Raw genomic sequence first — 23,820 nt, forward strand, 5'->3', positions numbered from 1 at the left:
GGTTTGCCCCAGTGCTGCTTGGCTCATCAGGCGGGCAGGCGGCCCAGTTGGTTGCCTGCCCTTGGATCACCTGTAAGATAACCCACCATATTACATAACGGTGTATGTAATAAACATGCAGCAGTTTCTTACCCAAACAAAATTTGTGTGGTGTGTTTTATTTATGCGTAGACATGCACGCTACTGGGGGGGGGGTGGGGAGTGTTGCCTCCTGCTGGCGCTATGCGCCTGCCCTGGCGCCCGCAGGGTGCCCTATAAGGACGGGCCTCTAGTGCCAGCAAGGCACCAGCCCACCCCCCTTCCTCTGATTATGGGGACCCCTCGAGGAGGAGTCCCCCTACTCAGGCAACCTGTGGCGGCGGCACGCAGGGCACGTCATTTTCGGGGCGCGAGGAACGGGGGGGGAGGTATATAGGCCTCCCCCACTCTTTGTCCTTCCTCTTTTGTGCCCCCGACACGCCGTCTCCCACCCTACCGCTTACCCGGCGTGGAAGCAGCAGAGGAGGCATAGAATGTTGTAATGTTGTTCTTTTTCGTTGCAGGCGGAGTTACAGGGCGATCTGGAAGCAAATGGGTACCAATGGGTACCTCTGCGCGGCACCATAGGGGGTGCCAGAGCCCAGGTGTATGTAATAAACATGCAGCAGTTTCTTACCCAAACAAAATTTGTGTGGTGTGTTTTATTTATGCGTAGAAATGCATGCTACTGTGGGGGGGTGGGGAGTGTTGCCTCCTGCTGGCGCTATGCGCCTGACCTGGCGCCCGCAGGGTGTCCTATAAGGACGGGCCTCTAGTGCCAGCAAGGCACCAGCCCACCCCCCTTCCTCTGATTATGGGGACCCCTCGAGGAGGAGTCCCCCTACTCTGGCAACCTGTGGCGGCGGCGGCACGCAGTGCACATCATTTCCGGGGCGCGAGGAACGGGGTGAGGTATATAGGCCTCCCCCACTCTTTGTCCTTCCTCTTTTGCACCCCCGACATGCTGTCTCCCACCCTACGGCTTCCCCGCGTGGAAGCAGCAGGGGAGGCATAGAATGTTGTAATGTTGTTCTTTTTCGTTGCAGGCGGAGTTACAGGGCGATCTGGAAGCAAATGGGTACCAAAGGGTACCTCTGCGCGGCACCATAGGGGGTGCCAGAGCCCAGGAGCCTCATGGGAGGTTACTGGAAAACCGTGTCGGCGCCTGTGAGAAGTTGGCCTGGCATATGCTGGTCACTAGTTATAGTGGCCACCTTTCACCAGTCCAATTCGACTCTTATGGTAGATAGTTTTAAGACAACCTTTTAAAGAAAGCTATCCTAGTGGTAGCTGTGGAGAGCAGCCTTCAGGCTAAGTCTCTAAGGAATCTAAAGCAGCTTGTTTTACCTTATAATCTCTTGAATTACCAAATGAAAAGGACACCACACAGGTATATATATCAAATATATATGTATTTATTTCTAGATACACACTACTAATCTCTTTATGAAGAACCCAGATACACATTCAAATGTCAACAGTTCTCAATAAATTAAGCACAAATATGGCTGTAGCCCAAGGGCGTACTAGACCATATACTAAGAAAATGGTTTAACAAAGTTGACTTGCAAAATGACAAAGCCTAGGGCCTTGGGAATCACTGGGGCTTCACTACTGCAGTGTTATCAGGTAAGTAACAAGCCCACGCGAGACTTGTGCGGTGTCTAAACACAGCCGCGGGTTTCCTATAGGTTACAATGGAGCAAGTCGCGGTTTGTATTTTAAAGTTTTAGGGCACTTCGGAGAAGTCAACAAGCAAGCCACTTACAGGGTAAGTATTTCGAGGGCCAACACACACTTGGGCACCGGAGTGCACGAGTTACCACACCCAGGGAAGCCGGTTGCATAGGTGTCTTTTGGTGTCGGGTCGCAATGCTGTTTTCATTGGAGACCAATGAAGACTTGCTGCTTGAGACAACTGAAGAGGTGTCCGCTGGAATCCGAAGATGGATTTAAGATGAAGAGGACCTGAAAATTGAGGGGACAGTGTTCAAAGTCACTTGCCAGTGACCAGTGGCCAGCAGGGTGGATGACCACTGATGTCGTGTCATTTTAGGTCATCGATGGTGACTTGTCTCTTCACTCACGAGGTCCAGGAGAGATCAATGATGACCAGCAGCTGGATCCGGAGTGTCCCACAACGTCTGCAGCTGATGACAGTGTTGGCAACCAGATTGGAGCCAACAAGCCTTGGCAACTGCAAGACTTTTGTGAACTGAAGATAGTCAGTGATGCAGACCAGCAAGGTCTGATGGACTTACCCAGCAAGGTTAAGTGAGGGCAGGCCTGAAGCAACCAGGAGAGCCCTTTAAGTTGGTTAGAAAGTCTTCGGGTGATTCACTAGCCAACGGGCAAGTAACTGCGAAGACACCTTTGCAGGAAAAGTTTCACAGGAGCCCACGGTCACTCAGGATGGGGTAGGCTGCTGATTTTCAGAACCAGGCCTGCTAGGGACTTGGACTACAAATGGTTCAAAGCACAGGTTCGTAGAATGTTGTTTAGGGTTTGCACTTGAAATCAGTGCATGGTTCCCTGGTATTGCTGTTCCTCGTCACTCATGGGGTTCAGATGCCACAGCTTCGCTGGGGACTCAAAATGGCCGTCGAGAGGTCAGGAAATCCACTTCAGGGGATGCAGGGACTTCGGACTCTGGCGGGAGCGGTGAGGTTTACAACTGTCGATTGAAGTTACAGGTGCCTGCCAAGCAGGGGAGTCACTCCTTGACTCCAAGGGAGATTCTTCAGTCTTCCAGAGATAGTGGAACGTCGAAGGGCCAGGATTCTTCTTTGTAGAGCGTCGTCCAGGGTAATCTGAATTGCATTGGCAATGCTTGCTATCTTATAGTGAAGATAGGGGAGGGACTAGCTCTATGACCACTCCTCTAGGAGGGTCAGGGTAGTGGGTGTTTACACCCACTTCCCTTTGTCCAGTTCCATGCCAGAGCAGGGGCAGGTAGCCCCTGAACCAGTTTGAGTTGGCATATGCACAGAGGAGCCTACTGCTCCCCCAGTTCAGGACTTCAAAGCACTCTAAGAGTACACCCACCCAGCTCCAATACACTAAATCCTGTCTGGGAGGTGGTGACACCTCCCTGTGACAGGATACCTTTTGTTGGGCTTCCTCCACTGCGAGTTTCGGTCAGCAGCAGGAGGGCAGCCCAGTGTCTGTGCTGGAGGCATCCATTTTGTGATGCCAGGGCTCTAGGAGATTTCTACCGTTTAGTACAGTGGGTACATGTCGTCCCCTCTAGAAGGGTGGGATCATACTCCCACACCAGTTACTGGTGTGGGGGTATGATTCCAAGTTGTTTGACACCAAACACAACATGTTTTGATGCAGTCATTCCAAAGTTAGCATTTACCGCGAGGTTATAATGCACTTAAGAGTATATGGTTTAACCGCATCCACAAACAGCAGGAGAGAATAGATTCTGCCAGCTGCAGAGGGGTCCTGCTCATGCAGAAGCACCCCCTCACATAGTAAACCAAGCACCCTGCCCTCAAGATTGTTAGGGCCTGCAATAGGGGTGGCTGATAGGTTTATATGTGTGTGTATGGTGAGATATAGGAACCTATACCTCAGTGAGGAGTGCTAACACTACCTCACACAGGCTGCAGTAGCAGGCCTGTGGTGTCAGATTGTGAATGCTTCACAGGGGTGGCATAATACATGCTGCAGTCCCTGGTAGGCCTGTGAAGTACCAATGCCCTAGGTACCTAAGGTACCATATACTAGGGGCTCATAAGGTACCACAGTATCCAATCACTAGTGCATCTAATATGCACACCAAGTTGTTTAGAGAGATCAGTGAGACTGGGGCCCTGATTAGCAGGGACCCAGCCAGACTATAGCCAGAAACCAGTGTATACATCAGAAAAAAGTGGGGGCAACATAAGTGCAGATCATACTCTCCTACAGCGCCCCATGAGTCCTTCGGGCGGTTGTGGGCCTGAACAGCCGGGGGCTTGCCTTGCTACGCTCCGCCCTGAAAGGGGCGTGAGTAATAAGGGACCGTGATCCGGGAAGAGGATCACCGAAGGGGCAGCACAGATGGGGTTCACCCCAGTGCTGCTTGGCTCATCAGGTGGGCAGGCGGCTCAGTTGGTTGCCTGCCCTTGGATCTCCCGTAAGATAACCCACCATATTACATAACGGTGTATGTAATAAACCTGCAGCAGTTTCTTACCCAAACAAAATTTGTGTGGTGTGTTTTATTTATGCGTAGACATGCATGCTACTGTGGGGGGTGGGGAGTGTTGCCTCCTGCTGGCGCTATGTGGAGAGCTCTTCACTGCCTCCAGACACAGCCGTCTGAGCAGCATTACTCTAAGGGACCCGTGCTTTGTGAGCACCTCGAGGGCCTCTACTAGTTTCTAAGGTGGCCTCTAACCCACATACCTCATTGAACAATAGAAGCGTGCTGCATGAAGACGGTCATTGACCCATTGTGCATCTCTGGGCTCAGTAGCTTTGGAGTCCCAGAAAGAAGATAAGCTCAGGCTGGGTCTGATGTGCCAGTGCCGAGTGCTTAGAGCTTCTGCTAGTGCTTAGAGTTTCTGCTGGTGTTTAGAGCTTCTGCTAGTGCTTAGAGCTTCTGCTTGATAAATCTCATTCTCCTAGCAAGTCGAAGATTCCTCCCTGACTTTTATTTCTCTGCACTCAGCTCAAATACACTTTTATATTTATATGAAAAGGGCAGGGCTCATGTCCACTGATTTTAAATGCAAGAATTAACATATTAATCTTGTTGCACCTATACCAAATTCTGTAAAACATTATAAACAAAGTGAATACACTTATGTGAATAACTGAGGCGCTAGCAAACTAAAATAAAGCAAATGTCATATACTATGCATGTCCAAACAACACTAAGGATTCGATTATAATGTCGTTCGGAAATCAATCTGACCGAATTAGTTTCGAAATGGTTTCTGACTGAAGCGAATTCTGGGAGTCCATCTCACCGATTATGATGGTTCTGAAATCCGTTTGGTCTGACTCCCATTGATGTCAATGGGAACCTGTGTTTCGACCGAATACAAAAGCTCCCATTAAAGAAAGGGGTGGTTGCCGAAAATCGTGCACCCTGTGGCGGGCACCCCAACTGATTTGGAAAGGCTGTCTGAATCCAGCATCCTAATCACTCATTCGGAAATGGGGTACGTAGACCTGTATGAGTCGGCTCCGACAGACTTGGTTACTCCAAATGCCGTTCAGAACCGAGTCGGATAGTCTATATGGTTTCCGGACATCATGATCGGTCATTTGGAAATGTTTCTGAGTCGGTCGGAAGCAAGGCTTCCAAATCCGATTCAAATGAATTGAATGCTGTTCAGTGCTTTTCGGAATGGCATCGTAATTGACCCCTTAATGTAATATGCAATTATAAATGGAAATTAATATATCAACTAAATAAAATGTAATGGGGGTATCTAAGCAGACAATGTGAATATTGAGTTACATCCTCTAAAAACTTAACAATGAAGGCCAACACACCAAAGCACAAATGTCCATCATTCTCCTGGCTGAGCTATTAGCCACAAGAAAATCAGCTTTGTGCGACAAGAATATCAAATCAGACATTTCAGTGATTCAAGAGGGTGGGATTGAATAGATTTCCAGACTAATATAAGATCTCTGGGTGGAGCAATCCACCCAGAGATCTTATAAGACCTAGAAATAAAGAAACTCTTTAAAATACCATCTACGAGAAAATCAGTATTCTGGAAAGAATGTTTAAACTGCTGGAATGCCTTACCTGCAAACGGTTGACCATTCACAGTAGAAAAGGGGTTGAGTAAAAAAGAACAACTGGAGACACCGAGGTTCACGTTTATAAAGAAAGTCATGCAGTGCAGCAAGCCACCAATCAGTGCTGCATGATAGGGAGAGGGCACCAATGCACCATATTTGACACTTTACAGCACATTCCTGTCTTTTCCCTGCACTGGCACACAATGTGCTACAGAGCGCCAAAACAGGCACCCCTGCACCATGGTGTAAGGGTGCCTGTGTTACAAGCAGGATTGTTTTTGTGTAGGAAGAGACCCCTCCCTGAGGCATTTTCCACACATAGAAAGAGAAACAAACAAGGAGGAATAAAGATATTTCTCCTTGTCACGCCTCACTTGTGAAGGCGTGGCATTCTGATGCAGTCCCAGGACTACCAGTAGTGGTAAATCTGGGAATGAGCCAACATCCATGGGTGGATGCGTGCAAACACTTTTGCTCCACCCATGGAAAGCCTTCCTAGGGTAGAGTAACGCAACGCAGCAATTTGCACTGCATTGCGTTACTCCAGATTTGACAAACATAAGAGTTGTGTCGCTCTTGCACTAGGGCGATGCAACTTTTTGATACATTTGGCCATGAATGTTTCTCAAACCACTTGTGCAATGCAGCCCAGCGCCTGGAGGGTGACTTTAGAGTCAAAGGCCTCCGAGACATTTCATACGTTTCTGCCAAATGATAATGAAGATCTTTCTTTGTAACTATGTATGTATGTATAAACTTTTATATAGTGCAGCTATCACCCCTCGGGTATCCTGGCGCTTAGAGACCCTGATGACATGTAGCAGAACAGAATGACTGGATCACCGATCAGGAATGTTACTATCTATTTCTGGCAAATAGCCAGGTCTTAAGGTTCCTCCTAAAGTCCAGCAGAGAGTCAGCTTGTCTAAGGTTTTGGGGGATCTCGTTCCAGAGACGAGCTGCTGCCATACCGAACGCTCTGCCTCCCAGCTTTGCCAGTTTCACTCTAGCAGTAGACACCAGACTTTAGCTGGTGGACCGAAGGAGTCTTTTGGGCTCGTACCATGTGAATCGCTCTCGTAAAGGTACCGGGCCTATATTGTGTAGTGCTTTGTAGACCAGACATAGAGATTTAAAACTAATTCTATCTTTGATAGGCAGCCAATGTAAGTCCCTCAGTGCCAGCGTCGCGGAGGAGCTGCGCTGTCTTTTAAGAGCCAGTTTAGCTGTCATAGACTGGACTCTTTGCAACCCCTGCAGAATGTATTGAGGAGCACCCAAGTACAGGGAGTTGCAGTAGTCCAGTCTACTCAGGATTATGCTGCGAACCACTAATGGTCTCACCTCGCTTGATAATAGAGGAAGGATTTGACGAAGAGCTCTCAGCAGTGCAAAACAGGTGCCAATTGTTTTGTTGGCCTGGGTTTGCATCTGGAGGTCCTCATCCACCATGACCCCCCGGTTGCGAAGGGTTTTTGCGGCCACTATGGGGGCGTCCTCTGGCCTAAACCTAAATACGCCCATTAGACGTTTAGACAGTTTCGCTGCGGCACAGCACAGCAGCTCTGTTTTCCCGGCTATAACTATAACCTTTCAACTCCCATGCCCATGGAGACAGTCTGAGAGGAAGAGGAGGAGGACAGGTTTTGAAAGTTGATGGTGAAAGAGAAAGAATCAACAGCGGAAGAACAGCTAGGTCCTCAAGCAGAGGGAAGCAAGATCTGCAAGGCTAAAAAGAAAGCATAACTATCACCTCTCGCCCCACCTCCTGAATCTTTAGGAGGAGCTCTACAGTTAGAGGACATTTAAAAGTACTCAATGACCTCCTTATCAACCTCACCTGAAGTTCCTCCACTCCTCATGCTTCCTCCTCCGGGAAGTCGAGCAGAATGTCAGTAGCAGTTTGTTGTTTTTGGAAGGAAACTGGTCCAGGCAAGGGATGCCATATATTCTGTGCACTTTCTGAAGTGTTGTCTGTGACAACAACAGGCTCTGCGAAGTTGGAAATGATCTGTTCAGCGTGAACATTGTTTTGTCCTCTGATAACAGCTGTGGACATTGACAGGAAATGAGTGTCTGTCCATGATGCTAACTGGACTGCTACTCCCTTGATGATTGATAAAGGTTACTGTCACTGAGTTTTCTGACCTGACTAGAACATTGTGATGGAGCAATTCTTGTTGAAAGTGTTGCAAAGCGTTTATAGCTGATGCCAGATCCCTCCTGTTCAACGATTTGTAGATCGCTTGTCAGGGACCAGTTGGCAGGTAACGTGAGCGTATCCAGCGTTTCTCATCACCCCAGTGAAGTGGCATCTTTTGTTTACACCGCTATCAATCAATCAATGAGGGGAACTATAAGCACACTACTCACCCGTGAGGGTCTCAAGGCGCTGAGGAGGGGCAGGCACAGATTTGTTCAACTGAAGAGCCAGGTCTTGAGGGTCTTCCTGAGGGAAGGGGGCGCATCTGATTTCTGCCTTTAGCTCATTCCAGGTTTTGGCTGCGATGTGAGAGAAGGATCTTCCGTCTGCTCTGGCTCTGTGGATGCGTGGGGTTTCAGCCAGTGCGAGGTTGGTAGATTGGAGGTTTCTTTTGGGTACGCAGTAGAGTCTCTAGAAGCATCACTGTCCCTTTTGATGAATTGATTAGTTCTATCCAACATTGAAGATGTTATTCCTGTTGCTGTCAGAATTCCATGGACTGAGAAGCCTGGGATCAATACTTCTGAAGATGTCATGTGCAAAGTTAGACTTATCCCCAGTCCTCGGAAAGTAGAAGCTGCCATATGCCCCTTAACCTCCATCCATGTCTTTACAGGGGCTTCCTGACAAGACAGTCGACGAATCCAAGCAGGCAGAGTTAGATAGCATTTGTTTACTGTAGAGAATGCGATTACATCAAGGCATCCTGGCACTGGAACTCTAAAGAGTTGAGCAACAGGCTGGGCACAGAGACCTAGGGAATAACCAGGTGTTATTTTTTGTTCTGAAGGAGAAGAGGTTCTGTTCTATCTCTAGATTGAGGGAGAGGGAATTCCAGAGTTTTTTTGTAGTCATTTAAAAGGCCCGGGACACAGATCTGGGCTGTCTCATGGGCTTATAAAGCTGAAATTGACTTGGTAGATATGCCGGAGCCCTGCCATACAAAGATTTGAAACAGGCATAAAGCCTAAAAGGTTATGCGCGAGGTCATTGGAAGAGGCTGCAGATTATTGACAGCCTTGGAAGAGGAAGAACGCGCAGTCCAAAAGAGTGCTAGTCGACTGTAGAGTTTTGAGTCCACTGCAACCGACTCAAAATGTAATCAGTAGAGTCATGAAACAGTGCGTTCCAGTCGTCTAATATGAACGGCTTGCATTGATGCTGCTAGAGTCAAGCGAGGGAGGAAAGGGACAATTTTCTGGAGAAGGCGTGGCAGTCTGAAGCAAGAGGAGGTCAGTGAGGCCACTCGCCCTGTCAGGGTCAGGTCAGGGTCAACCTTCACTCCCAGATTCCGAATCTGGGGTGGTGGTGCAGGAGCTGTTCTTAGAGGGTGATGCCAAATGTCAGAAGGTGAGTGGGTGAGAGCCTCTTAGCCTGTAACAATAATCATCTCCATTTTTGGAGAATCTAGTTTTTGGAAATTCTGAGACATCCATAACTCTATGGAAGACACTCAGGGCAGATTTACTAGATTCTCACGTAGCGCAGTTCAGCAGCCGCATATGCTGCGCTGCAGTGCTTGAGAAGGAGAGAGAAGGAGAGGATATCCAAACAAGGGGGGGCTACTGTTCCTTATACGACAGATCGTGTCTGAAGAATAGATAGAGAGGAGTGGGTATCTAGGTACTGTGCTAATCAAGTGAAGACAGTCAACAAGATTGTCACTTGCTGCCCTCACACATCCCTAGTGACGTCATGCTTCATCAATGGGTGGTGCTCCTCGTTGGGCGGCCGCTGCAATACCCCATGAGTCCCCGAAGGGTCACGTGAGCGGAGATATTTTTATTTCGCTGTTTGATGAGTGTGAGAGTGTGTACTTACAGAGGTCGTGAGAAGTGAGTGTGAAACTAAATATTAACACTGACTAGGGGATATTCCAAACATTTTAATATGCTGATTCCTTCGTCAGAGTAAAAAACCCATAGGTTAGTGTTACTTGTGGGACAGTAGTGGCTCCTAGTAACTGGAAAAGGAAAAGGTTGATTTGTTTCATGCCTAAAATTGGTCAAATTGATCCCTGGCGCTTCATCAGGACCAGAAAAAGAAATTATTGGTGAGTCAACCCCAATCGTAAATGTTTGATTGAGAGGTCCCCCTTTCTTCTTTTAGGGTGGCACCTGCTCTTGACAATTGTCACTGTTGGTTCAAACTAATTATTCTAGAGATCAGGCTTCATAGGGTATCGCACGGTGACCCGCACCATTACGGGGGTTTTTCTGGGTGCACGTCTTGCTGCATCTACCGTCGACCATGCGTGCCTGCCATGCAATTGCCTTTGAAACCTGTTCTCTAGAATATTTAGGTTGAATCAACAGTGACAATTATCACAAGCAGGTGCGACCCTAAAAAACAAAGGGGGTCCCTCAATCAAAACATTTCCTCTTAGCTGGCATTTTGGCCAGAACCTAGGTTGGATCCTCAAGTCCTGGGGAAGAGGCCCAAATCCTAACTTGTATCCTCTCTGGACAGTGTCCCAGTCGCTGATGATTGCTCCCATTCCTGAAGAAAGGGGTGAATTTGACCGCCAACTTGTAGCTCTTGGGCATCTTCGTCATGAGTCCCAGCATTGAGTGAGGTAGTGGCGTAACGAAACTTGAGGGGGCCCCCTGCAGGGTACGTGGAGGAGCCCCCTCTGAACTTAATCTGGAGCTCTCCAGCTGAAGCGCGGTGCTGAGGGGGCTCCAACCTCCACCGCGGGGGATGCGGGGCCTGTGTTACACCCCTGGAGTGAGGCTGTTTGTACTCAGATCCTTTTTCAGTGTCTTTGGAAATTTACTAACAAAGGATTTGCTTTGAAACCTCGCAAACTACTCTGTGGTCTGTCGTCACCTTGATGGTCGCCTGACCGAAGATTTCTGTCTGTAGTAACCAAGCGGCATATTATCAAGCCAGGCGATAAAATTATCGCCGCTTTAGCGGCAGAAAGCTGCCCCTAAAACGGCGATAATGGGCTTGATAATATGCTCTATGGAATTCCAATTGAAGCCCATGTTAGATGTGAAGGACGTCTAACCTGAGCTTCAATTGGAATTCCATAGAGCATATTATCAAGCCCATTATCGCCGCTTTAGCGGCAGTTTTCTGCCGCTAAAGCGGCGATAATTTTATCTCCTGGCTTGATAATATGCCCCCAAATGACTAAGGGCTTGATTCAGAGTCCAGCAGACAGGTACGTCATCAAAAATATGACGAGTATGTGTTTGCTTTATTATAAATGCATATGTCAAAATGCACTGGTGGTAAGACAGACGGCATATCCATCACGTTTGTGATGGAGTACCTGTCCACTTGGCGGTGACTTTCACTGGATCCATAAGTGAATCCCCTTTAAAGCTCTCTGCTTCATACACAAAATTCTCTTGCGGTCTTAGATCAGAATATGAATCCCTGATCTACATTACTACATTCAAATATCGTCAGCTGAGCGGAGGATCTTTTTCCTGACCTCGCAGCCAAATCAAGGAATGCCCTTTCTCTAGCTAGAGCTCCACACAATCTCACCCTTTACCGCAAAGACCTTAAAACCTGGCTTTTCTTGCAGTAACGCTCTGAATGCTCTTATTCATCATTCATTCATGGAAGTAAGCGTTTCCCTTGCTAGCAATGTACACGAGAAAATGCATCTTCAAAATAAGCAATCTTTGAACAAGCAGCAGAGCTCGGAAAATACCTTAATATTATACAGGTGCATTTGTGGGTTTTTCACCAACAGAGGGACTGTGCTCCCTACAAAGGAGAGAGAACATCAAGTGGCTGCCTTATCTTACAACTGTAGAGTCATCTTAACAGAAAAACATATATGCACAAAAGCAAAGAGTTCACAGGCTGATAATGTGTGCAACTGAAGGGGTTTTAAGAAGTAGAAAATATTTATTGTTTTACCAGGGTAACATCTAAGTCCTTTCTCTATCAACAGAAAGTATGTAGGTGTTTCTTGCATGCATATTATTCACTCCAAACTATATGAAAAGTGAATGTTGTATCATTAACAAAAGCTCACTGTTTGGTTAAGCATGAAAGAAGAACTGTGAACATCATGTATGGCAATGATGAGATGTTTACAACTTGATATAAATCATGATAGAAGATGTCACACCAGAGTGAAGGTAGACATAGTAGTCTTTTTAGCTTTAGCATCCACAAGCAGTATTCACAAGGAGTACAACTTTTCATCCCTGACTGACAGCTGTCTATCTTAAGAAAAAAATGAAGTGGTCTATCCTGAACTTCACATGTGATGGAGAATGGAGTACATGATCCTACAGCCAAAGGTTGTCGGGTCATGCTTCACAATTGTTTACCCATGAATAGAATACACTTCTTTTTTGTTATACATTATACAGAAAAAGTTAAATTTTTGTCCATACCAAGCCCATGGGACCCTATGGGAGGCAGGCAAAAATCAAATAAAAATGTTAAATAATTGCTGGTGTCCCTCCACGGCCCATGGGTACACTTTGGGAGGCAGCAGGAGACAAGCAAAAATAAAAAATAAAATAATGTGGCTAGTGTCCCTCCATGGCCCTGGGGACCCTATGTGAGGCAAGTAATATGTGATATAAATAAATCTAGAAAACAACTATAAGATCTTCTTCTATCAATGTTACTAGAAAATGGTTTTTAAAAGTGGAAAACAATTATTGAAAGACATACTGGCTGCACAAAATGATGTTCAGTTATTACCACCACATGGTCATTAAAAAGTAAGCATGGAGAACAACACAAAATGGCCACCACACACACACACACACACACACACATACACACATACACACATACACACACACACATACACACATTCTCTGTCTCTAAGAAATGGCTGGCAATGTGGTTTCTGTATGGCCAGCGAAGAAGGAGGCATAGAGAACCAAGAACTTGGCTGATCTATCGTGCCTAGAGTGACTTCCTCCCCCTTAAAAAAACATGTAGCATTGCAGGTAAAGGATCGCAGAATTATATGTATCCACAATGTGTCTGATCCACCAAGAGGACTGCACTGGGCCTTGCCCATCACCAGTAAATCTGAAATGCCAGATAAGAAAAACAACTTTAAACTACCCCACCCACAAACAGCCCAAGGAAACAAAAACAACCTTCAAAATATTTTTACAAGTTGCAGAATAAAACACAATATTCAACCATCTCACTCATATACAAACTCACAAAAAATGGTGGGCAAGCACATGGGGAAGAAGGTAACTGAGAAGAAAGAGAAATGCATGTCTGGCTACATGCAGCCTGACTCCAGGAGTCACCTCAACCCAGCCACCCACAAGCATCCCAATTTTGTTTTTTTTTAAACAAAAAAAACCTATAGCACTGCAACAGTGAGAATTTAAATATACATTACAAAAATACCCCCAAGGACTAGTATAGGGCAGACCAGACACAAAACAATAAAACACCAACACACTAAAAAAATTGAAGTTATCTGTACCAAATTTGCAAAACAAAACCCACAATGAAGTGGAGAAAGCATATTACATTCTGAGGCCAACGGTTTCTGAGAAAATGAAAACATTTCCCTTGAAAAAAAAACAATCCCACAGGCCCCCTACCACTAACTCCAGGTCATCCTACAACCAACAAACAACACATCCTTGATATTTTCCCTAAAGAGTTAAGATTTCAAGGGTGTGGATGCATCACAGTTGCAGACAAAAAGAGAGTGATGCTTTCCCTCCTTAATCCTAATCCAAAATGACCACAGGCTGAACGAAGCAGCGGCAAGAGGCTTCAGGACAGGAAGCTCAAGTTGCTACTCTATATGCAGGAGCTTCCTAGCCTCTATGGCACTGTCGTCCCCTTATGAAAAGCTGTTTTGTGCTAACGAAATAACTTGAATGCTCCACTCTGTGAAAAATTAAACTTGAAAATGCATGTTGAAGTTGATTTTTGTGCATCTGTAGTCAAATAAATCATATTTGTGTTCAAAACTTTAATTTTGTGCACAAGAAAATACCTGAACAATCTGCTTGGATAAAAAAATCAACTTAAAGCGCATGCTAACTGCCCCAGTTAAAGAACTGCCTCTTACATTGGGAAAATGGTTCACAGAGTTGTGCCAATTGTGTTGCTTTCATACTTCTTGAGTTAGGATTTTTTCCAGAATTGAATTCTCGTTGCACATAAAGATATACTCTTAGTGATTGATTCAGCGTAAATTTTGTTCTGTGATATTACCAAAATTATGCAGATTATCCTTGCGTAATTCAAATTTTCCACATCAGGGGTGGGTAGAAAATTCTGATTTTATCAAAGAAACATAGGCTGATTTTATGCAGATTCTCTTTATTGCCAAATCACAGCAGCAGCTTCAACTAACAATAGATCTTATCATAAGAATCTTAGAACATTCCAATCCAATATAACCCCAGGCCAGGCAGCCATCTTTCTTTTTATATGCTGAGTCTTGAAAGAACAAACGCTCCAAAATATACTTGAATCAACTTTTCTTGGATACAAATTTATCCCCAAAAGCTTCTCCGCTCTTCTAAATTATCTCCTATAGTCTCCTCCTCCTGGAACATAAAGAAGACATTGTAAGGTGGAAAAACTCAGGGAGGGATAATGTCAGCCTCCATGTCTTTAATAAAATCATGTTTTTATACCCACCCCTGCTGTGGAAAATCTGAATTTTATGGCAAGGCACAAAGGCCAATATTGTGCATGTTTAAAGCTTTGCCATAAGATTCCTCACAGCACACTCTGCTGGTTTAAAATACAAATTCTTAAACACCGAATCTGATGACCAAGCTGCTACAGCTAATTCATTATTCAATTTGCCACCAGTCATCAATGCCTTGACAGCCATTGCTCCTCCTGCGGAATGGACACAAAATCTCAAACACCTATTCTTGATTTCCTCATGACTTCCTTCACCCACCTAGCCAGTGTCGGGCTTGAGACAGGTTTAAAAGGGTACCTGAAGGAAATTATCAACTGTATTTCTTCTCAAACTCTCAGTCCTTCTCTCATACCGACGTAAACATCTAATCACACACAGCTTTCTGTTCTCCTCCAAACTTGGATGATATATTGTTCTAGACATAGTATTTGTCCTCTCCCTAATATTGAAACAAACACCCTCTGGTAAATAACTTCTTGATGTGATCTCCAAGTCCCTAACATCTGATACCCTTATAAAAGATATCAAGCAACGTAGCATGACAAGTCTAAATGAAAGTTCTTTAAATCTAAAAACTAATTTTCCATCATGCTGATCTGCTAATGTTCACCGAACTGTAAAAATTACCTTCCATAAAAAACTCTGTCAAATAATTGACCACTTCTACCACAGGAGCTGATATGGGATCCAAATCCCTTGCCTAAACCATCTCTTCCAAACCAACCTGTATGCCTTTGAATTGTCTGGAGCCCAGGATTCTTTGATGAGCATTAAAGCCTCTGACGATAAACATGACCCCTGCTAGGCTCTCCCATCAGTCTCAACTGTCCATGTAAAACCAAGTCGTATGTCTCTCCCATTGTGCTCGCTAACAGATTCGACACCGCTGCAAAAGCACTGGATCATCTTCTAGCAACTCCATGACGTCTGCATACTATAGCCGAGACGGACAAAATGGAGTTACCAGCACCACTTCTGCATGCTCTCTCCTCACTTTCAACAATACTCTTTGAATCGAAGCAAATGGAGGGAAAGCACAACTGCGTACCTTCCCCCAATGCTGCAGAAATGCATTCACTGCCTCTGCTTCTGGATCTGGTCTCCAACTGTAAAACCTTGTCATTTGAGCATTCAACCTGTTCGCAAACAAGTCCACACTCAGTGGACCTCATCTGTTGTTCAACACCCTGAACACATCTCTGTTAAACATCCAATCACTGAAATCCTTCAACGTCCTTGAATTCCAATCTGCCACTGTATTGGGCATTCCCAGAATGTATTGTGCTTGAACCATAAAGTCTTTGTTCATACAAAAATGGCAGAACTCCTTTGCTAAATCTGCTAAAGCCTTCGACTAAGGACCTCACAACTTGTTGACATACCTTACAGCGAACACAGTTTATTCTTATTAAAACACAACACTGCAGCTGCTCTCTGACAAAACCCTTTATCGCAAAAGATCCTTCCAACAACTCTAGGTAGTTGATATGCAACTCCTTTTTCTGCCTCGTCCATTTCCCCCCTGTTTCAAGGGAACCACACCTTGCTCCCCACCCATGAAGGCTGGCTTCTGACTCTACAACCACATCCAGAATGGCACCAAAAATGGCCCTTCCATTCCAGACTTTCAAGTTTTCCTACCACCACTCCAGTTCCTCTGTTACCTCTGCATCTAACTACCCCTTCTGAGAATACCTCATTTCCTTGCATAAATACCTGGCTTTCAGCCTCTGCATAGTCCGATAATGTAGCGGGCCAGGAAAACTGCCTGTATCGATGCCGATAGTAAATCCCAGAACCCTAGCTATCTGACGGAACGTCACCCATTCGCATGACAACATCCTCTTTATCTCCCTGGGAATCTTCTTCACCATCTCTAGAGATAATCTCAACATATATTCCAACATCCAAACCGGAAATTCACAAAATACTGTTTCCTGAGCTGGCTCCAGACAAGACTTCTTCTGGTTGGCCACAAATCCAAAACCCTGCAATACTCGCACAGCACGCTGCATCTGTTGCTGTGCCAACTCTTTTGCTTCTGACATCATTAAAATGTGGTCCAAATACACTATCAGCCTGACACCCCTTTTTTGTAGCCACGTCACAATAGGCCTCATTACCTTGGTGAAACACCAGGGGGCTTATATCAAAACAAACAGAGGGCTCCTGAACCTCCACATTACCCCTCGTCAATGGAATCTCAAAAGAGTTCTCCGTTCCTTTCAAACCAGGACCGTCAAGTAGGCAACCTTCAAATCCAGACACGTCAACCAGTCCCCTTTCCTTGATAGATCTCTCAGCATATGAATCCCTTCCATCTTGAAGTGATTGTATTGAACCTAATCGTTCAATGCCCTTAAGTTTATTACTGGTCTCATTCCGTTGTCTTTCTTTTCCACTCCAAAGAAACCCTGTGTGCCACCCTCTACTTTTTCTATCGCTCCTTTCTTCACCAGTTTTCTTACTTCCTGATCTACCCTCCTTTCTTCCTCCTTTGAAAATCTCAGGGACCTTGCCTAACCAGTACTTCCACAAAATCTATCCGATAACCTGCATAGTTTGCAAAACCCAAGGATCGGCCATAATATCCTTCCATCTCTCTAAAATATGGGCGAGTCTGCCGCCAGATTGCCGCAAGGAGCGGCCATAATCTCCTTCCATCTCTCTAAAATAAGGGCGAGTCTGCCGCCAGTTTTATGGGAATGCACAAAGGCTCTCTTGCCACACGTACCTTGCTGCCCTCTTGCCCTTCTGTCTCCTCGTATTCTTCCTCCTCCCCTCTGTCTCTGGGGATAAAAACCTGTCTGATATATTGAGGGTCTGTATCCTTGTGAGAATGAAGTCCATGTGATCCAAAAACCAAGGCTGGGGAATCGACTCCCGCATCCTCCCTGACCTACCAAAAATCTTCCAGATCTCCTTTTTCTCCTGCATACTTTGCCATTTCCTTGACAGTTTCAACTCCAAAAAGCAGGCCCTTACATAACCTGACTCCATATTTGCAAACTCCGCTAGCTTTGAATATATCTTCATAAGAAGACTCTTTCTATGTTCATTACACAATGCTGCAGTAGTGTTTACGAGCAAAAACACTGCTTGCTGCACCCACTGTCGCAGCTCTAAAACATCTGCTGCAGTCTCCTGTAGATATGCCTCCTCACACATATTAAATATCTTGGTTATGGGATCAAATGTATCGCGCAAAAGGTCTTGACAATGCTTCAGTCCCTTGTCTAATCCTCTTTTATGATCTCCTCCTGACTTTGCAAAAAAGTCAACATTCTTAAATCAAATTCTGGAGTGAAAGCCACTTTATTGGCTAAAGATGGCCTTGGGCATTCCGAACGAAGTCTAGCTCTGACTTCCTTTGCCACCTTTTTCGTGATCCAGAACTCTACATACTCCTCCACATGCCGCGCCAGAACCCACTGAGGTGACAAAGGGTAGTGAATGATATGAGGATCTAACATATATTCTCAAAAAGGATCCTTCACCTGATAAATCTGATGTTTTCCCTCATCCTCTTTTTTCACTCTCTTGCTTTTCACCTCATCACCATCCGCGTCTTCTAAACCAGAAAAACACGATATTACTGCATCTCCACTACTGGAGAATTCACCACAGGCCACCGCTCTATGATCCCTTTTTCCGGCCTTTATAGCCTTTCCACTCAACTCTGTCCAAGTTGCCCTTTGGGGTATCCTTAGGACCGTAATGTCCTTTTTTCTTATACCCTTTTTCTTTACGCAGATGCTTTCTTTTCTATGTTAACTTATGTTCCTCTTTTGCTCCACTTGCCGCAGCAGCCTCCTCCAAGGACCTAAACTGTTCATCCTCCACTTTACTACCTCCATACTTCCCTTCCAATTTCTGCATACAATCGTCCAGTTTCTAGCCCATCTGGCTTGCCAAAGAAGAAACTACCTTACTTACACACTCCTGCACCCTATCTTCTAAACTCTGCTCAGATACAGTGTTTTGCTCCATGTCTCTTGATTTCAGAAAAACATAAATCCTCCAGAAATTAAATCTATTCTTCCCTCAAATATTTCTACTAAGACTGTGCTAATATTCTACAATTCACTCCCAAAAACTCTCCACTTTCCTGTCAAAAACTGCACAAACCAGAATCCCTCAGTAACTTTCTCCCCACGTCGAAATAAACTGACCATAATCTGCCTCATAAAAACGAACGGAATTGGCCAAAATTTGGCTGCACTGCATACTATTTAAGTACCAAAGTGCTGCCTATTTCAAAATGACCGCCGATCGCGTCATTTCAGTACGGCAACAATGTTAGCTCACACTAGAAAACGGAGATTCAACTGAACTCAGACTCCAGGTATGTTTGACAAGCAAGTGCTTGTATGTAACTCCCTAAAACCATTAGACTGCCTAAGCGTGTGTAGATAACGTGCTAAAAAAAAGTTGCACACTGTCAAATAATGTCCACTTAAATCTAACGGTGTCTGGCGCATGCGACTAGCACGCACCCGTTCCACCACCCCACGTTGTCGGGTAAACTAATCCGGGTTTGCCATCTTGCAAATGCATGCGCACCCAAACATTTGAACTGCTGCTACTAGTGCTGTGCAACTGTTTTAAAAATGGCCCAGACCCGTGCACTTCAAAATCACTGCCCATCTCACAACAAGACCTGGACCGCGCCCAGCACCAGAACCCCTGACCCCCACGAGCGCCACGACGCCCGACACCACTACGATGCCAGCACCCTCCACGCACTCAACAATGGACGTTCACACATCTGCTTCCTGGCCGCCCCGAAACGCACCCAAGGACCCATCACCTGCCGGAACTGCAGCTTCACCAGCATCCAATCCGCCAAGCCACCCACGTGAAGGAACGCAACCACCTTAGATGCATCCTTCTCAACACCCGCTCCGCCCGCAAACACGCCGTTGAACTCTGGGACCTACTCAACTCAACCTCCCCAGACATCGCCTTCCTGACGAAGACCTCAATGAACCCCTCCTCGGCACCCGACATCGCCATAGCCATCCCAGACAGCTACAAGATCACACGCAGGGACCGCACTAACGGAACAGGAGGAGGAATCGCCATCGTCCACAGGAACACCCTCAGAGTCTCGACCAATACCGACGACACCCTCAGCACTGTCGAACACCTGCACTTCCAGATCCACACCGACCCCAACACCACCCTCAGAGGAACCCTTTTCTACAGAACCCCCGAACCCCGGCCACAGTTCAGCGACTCCATCGCCGACTTCATCAGTACGCACGCCCTGGCCTCCACAGACTACATCCTCCTCGGGGACCTGAACTTCCACCTTGAGAACAACAACAACGCCAACTCCAACACCTTGATCGACAACCTCGCCAGCCTCGGACTCAGACAGCTTGTCACGACACCCACCCACACTGCCGGCCACACGCTCGACCCCATCTTCTCCGCAAGCCCCCACGTCTCCTTCAGCCACACCACCGGACTCCATTGGACCGACCATTGCTGCATCCACTTCAGCTTCCAGAAACCCACCACGCACCACCGCACCCAACAGATCACTCGCCACTGCTGGAGCAAAGTCACCGAAGACCAGCTAAACACCACCCTCACCCGGAGCCCACCCGCCGACCCCACCGACCCCGCTGCCCGCAACCTTAGACGATGGATCAACGACTGCGCCAACACCCTCGCCCTGATCAAGCAGCCCTCCAACAGTCACACCAGCAAGAAAGCCAGCTGGTTCACTGAGGACCTCCAGGCCTCCAAGCAAACTTGCAGAAAACTAGAGAAGAAATGGCACCGTGAACCGACACCGGACAACTACGCAGCTCACAAGAACACCTCCCGCAGACACATCACCTCATCATATCCGTCAAAAGAGCCTCCTTCAAAGTCTGCCTAGACAACAACGCACACAACAGCAAAGAGCTCTTTAACATCGTGAAAGAACTCTCCAACCCCAGCTCCAACCCCAACGACATCCCACACTCACAAGACCTGTGCATCTCCCTCGCCACCTTCTTCCATCGCAATATCGCAGACATCCACGACAACTTCAACACCACGACCGCCCCGACAGCCACGGAGGCCTCCGCCCCCACAGCCACCATCAGCACCGATTCCCCTGCTCTCCTGGACCAACATATGCGATGACGACACCATCAAAATCATGAACACCATCCACTCCGGATCTCCGTCAGACCCATGCCCACACCACATCTTCAAGACAGCCAGCACCACCATCGCGCCCCATCTCCGGAGAGCCATCAACATCTCCTTTGAAACAGCGACCTTCCCGGAGAGCTGGAAGCACGCCAAGATCAAGGCTGACCCTAAGGACCTCAAGAGCTTCCGACCCATCTCCCTGCTCCCATTCCCGACGAAGGTCATTGAAAAAACCGTCAACAGACAACTGACCCGCTACCTTGAGGAGGACAGCATCCTGGACCCGTCCCAGTCCGGGTTCCGCAGCAACCACAGCACCGAAACTGCCCTCATCGCCGCGACCTATGACATCAGGGCCCTGCTGGACAATGGCGAAACCACAGCCCTCATCCTCCTGGATCTGACAGCCGCCTTCGACACTGTCTGCCACCGCACCCTACACACACGCCTCCAAGACGCTGGGATCCGGGACAAGGCTCTGGACTGGACCACCTCCTTCCTCTCCAGCAGAACCCAGAGCATCCGACTCCCCCCTTTCCACTGCGCAGCCACCGAGATCATCTGTGGCGTACCCCAGGGCTCATTCCCTCAGTCCGACATTGTTCAACATCCACATGGCCCCGCTCGCCCAATGCCGCCCGACTGCATGACCTCAACATCATCTCCTACGCCGGCGACACCCAGCTGATCCTATTCCTCACCAAGGACCCCCTCACCGCCAAAACCAACCTCCACGAAGGAATGAAAGCCGTCGCCCAGTTGATGAAGAACAGCCATCTGAAGCTAAACTCAGACAAGACGGAAGTCCTCATCCTCGGCTCCACCCCCTCGGCCTGGGACGACACCTGGTGGCCGACTGTACTGGGAGCAGCACCGACACCCACCGCCCACGCACGCAACCTGGGGTTCATCCTCGACTCTACTCTCTCCATGACTAAACAGGTTAACGCCGTCTCATCCTCCTGCTTCAACACCCTCCGCATGCACCGCAAGATCTACAGGTGGATCCCCACCAAAACAAGAAGAACGGTCACCCAGGCCCTTGTCAGCAGCAGGCTGGACTACGGAAATGCCCTACGTGGGAGCCTCGGCCTCGGCTAAACTCCTGAAACGGCTACAACGCATTCAGAACACCTCTGTACGCCTGATCCTTGACATCCCTCGCCGCAGCCACATCACACCCCACCTAAGAAACCTGCACTGGCTCCCCATCAACAAGAGGATCAACTTCAAGCTCCTCACCCACGCACACAAGACACTACACAACACCAGACCAGCATACCTCAACAGACGACTCACCTTCTACACCCCCAAATGCCAGCTCCGCTCCGCCGACCTCGCCCTCGCCACCATCCCCCGCATCCGAAGAGCGTCCTCCGGTGGCAGATCGTTCTCCCACCTCACCGCCAAGACTTGGAACACCCTCCCCATCCTCGTACGGCAGACCCAGGACCTTCTAACCTTCAGAAGACTACTCAAGACCTGTCTCTTCGAGCAGTAGCAGCATCCCCCCCCCAGCGCCTTGAGACCCCCACGGGTGAGTAGTGTACTTTACAAATGTTCTGATTCATTGATTGATTGAACAAGTCGCCGGTTAAGAAGATAGTAAAAAAAATTGAAACCTCCTTTCGTACCAGCCGCAATGCACTTCTCGTACCATTCCCCATGGAATGGCCTCTAAAACTCTCACTCTCAATTCTGGGATAAATTTGACATTCCGTCACGGATTCAGACTGAATCAAGGCCTCAAACATCCTACTAAATAAAATCAACTAAAAAAGACATACGTAATTAAATACCAAGAATTCCATATCTCTCAAATCAAGCTAAAAACACACGCTCTGTCAGCATTCAACAGTCCACACTGTACACTACACACATCCAATATCAAGGATAATTACACAGGTACTTAACTTGAAAGTGAGCAGCAACAAAGAAGGAAGATGGCTGCCTGACATGGGATTATATTGGATTTGAATGTTTTAAGATTTTTATTCTAAGTTCTATTGTTTTTTAAACTGCTGCTGTGAGTTGTCAATAAAGAGGATATGCATAATATTGGCCTCCATTCCTTGCCATAAAATTAAAATTTCACCCAGGCTTAGTTAAGGTATATTTTCCCGTGTTTAGCATATTTTTCTCATTAAAGAATTTATTTTTAACATCAATCTTTATTAATATTAAAAGGAATCTCTGCCTCTACTTATTATATTTCTCCTTACTAACAGCCCATTTAAAAAGATATGCATACCTTTGAAAGTTAAATATAATTTTACAGAAGGTCCTGTGTCATTGTGTAAGGAAGTCCCATATTTTGGTTAAAAGTATAACCGGAAAATAGATGTTGCCTACATGTGCATTGACCTCGTATTGAAAGCTTGGGTTCATCAGTGTAATATTATGGTTTTGACTTTATATTCATTTGCATTTCTATGACATTTAAGATAAGCATATTCTGTCAGTATTGGGGTAGTCTCCCCCCAAAACATTTGGTTTTAGGACTCTGCACACTTTACCACTGCTAACCAAAGCTAAAGTGCCTTTGCTGTCTCCTTTCAAAATGGTGAAATTGGTCTACAACCAATTAAGGGGCATATCAGCAACAACCGGTGATAATTATCGCTAAGCGCACTTAGCGCTAGGATAATTATCGCTGGCTAGCGTGGATTTTTATCGCTGAGATAGCGTGCTATTAGCAACGCTTATCTCAAAAGTTCAAAAGTGATAAATATCCTATCACTAACTGCCTAACGTGAGATTATCGCTGGAAACCCAGCGATAATCTCACGAGATGCAAAGCTGGGCGTTAGGAATTCCTGCGCTAACGCAAGGTTTCACGCGTTAGCGTGGGCTTGCTAATTAGGCAATAAAATTTTCGCCGCTTTTCGGACGAAAACGGCCGCAAAAGCAGCGATAATTTTTTATCACCTCGTTGCTGATATGCCCCTAACACTCCTGATTTACTTGCAAAGTGGTACAACAGGTACCCTGGGCCTGTAAATCAAATGCTACTAGTTGTCCTTCAACACTCATTGTGCCACCCACTTAAGTAGCCCTCTAA

The sequence above is a fragment of the Triturus cristatus genome, chromosome 4_2 (assembly GCF_964204655.1).
Source record: "Triturus cristatus chromosome 4_2, aTriCri1.1, whole genome shotgun sequence".
In the NCBI taxonomy this organism is placed as follows: domain Eukaryota; kingdom Metazoa; phylum Chordata; class Amphibia; order Caudata; family Salamandridae; genus Triturus; species Triturus cristatus.